At 41.3% G+C, this 736-nt stretch overlaps 1 non-coding gene across 1 annotated transcript; it reads left to right on the forward strand.

Annotated features, from left to right (window-relative positions):
- Positions 1-57: 57 nt before the first annotated feature.
- Positions 58-164, forward strand: LOC120271181. Its single transcript, XR_005539803.1, has one exon. It is a non-coding gene; the product is annotated as a small nucleolar RNA R71 (small nucleolar RNA).
- Positions 165-736: the final 572 nt, after the last annotated feature.

Consider the following 736-nt stretch of genomic DNA (forward strand, 5'->3'; position numbering starts at 1 on the left):
TGCCTTGTACTCTAATTCAAACCGTTGTAAAAAGTCTGAACAATCATCCACTCCGGGAATCCATGTTGCGGGCACTTTCTCAGGAGCTCCTTGAACCTTTCCCACATCTCAAGTAGAGACTCTAATTCCAACTGTATAAAAGATGAGATCTCATTCCTAAGCTTTGCAGATTTTCCGGGAGGGAAATAACAGGCAAGAAAAGCTTCTACCATCTCCTCCAATGTGATAATTTATGCTCTAGGTAATGAGTGTAGCCACTACTTCATTCTCCCTTTTAAGGAAAATGGGAAGGCTCTCAACTTGATGGCATCATCCGTCACCCTGTTTATCTTAAGCATATCGCACACCTAGAAAAAGTTCTCTATATGACTGTTCAGATCCTCATCAACCAAACCGTTAAACTGTGCGGATTGCTGCAACATGTTGATGAATGCCGGCTTCAGCTCGAACTTCTGAGCTGTAATGGGGGGGCGCACAATATTCGATTGTGTCCCCAATACTGAAGGTTTGGCATAATCGGATAAAGTTCGTTGTTGCTCATTATGTTATGCCATGTTTTCAGATTCTTCTACTTCCAAATCAGTTAGATTAGACTATTCTTGCACAGCCCTTTTCTTCTAAATGTACATTCGAGCTCTGGATCTCCTTCAATCAATATCAAAGTGTTCCCTCGGGTCATAACCTGGAGTTGCACCAAAAGAAAGAAAACAAAATTAGAACGATGATAGAAAAGAAG

Source organism: Dioscorea cayenensis, chromosome 10 (assembly GCF_009730915.1).
Source record: "Dioscorea cayenensis subsp. rotundata cultivar TDr96_F1 chromosome 10, TDr96_F1_v2_PseudoChromosome.rev07_lg8_w22 25.fasta, whole genome shotgun sequence".
NCBI classification, from domain to species: domain Eukaryota; kingdom Viridiplantae; phylum Streptophyta; class Magnoliopsida; order Dioscoreales; family Dioscoreaceae; genus Dioscorea; species Dioscorea cayenensis.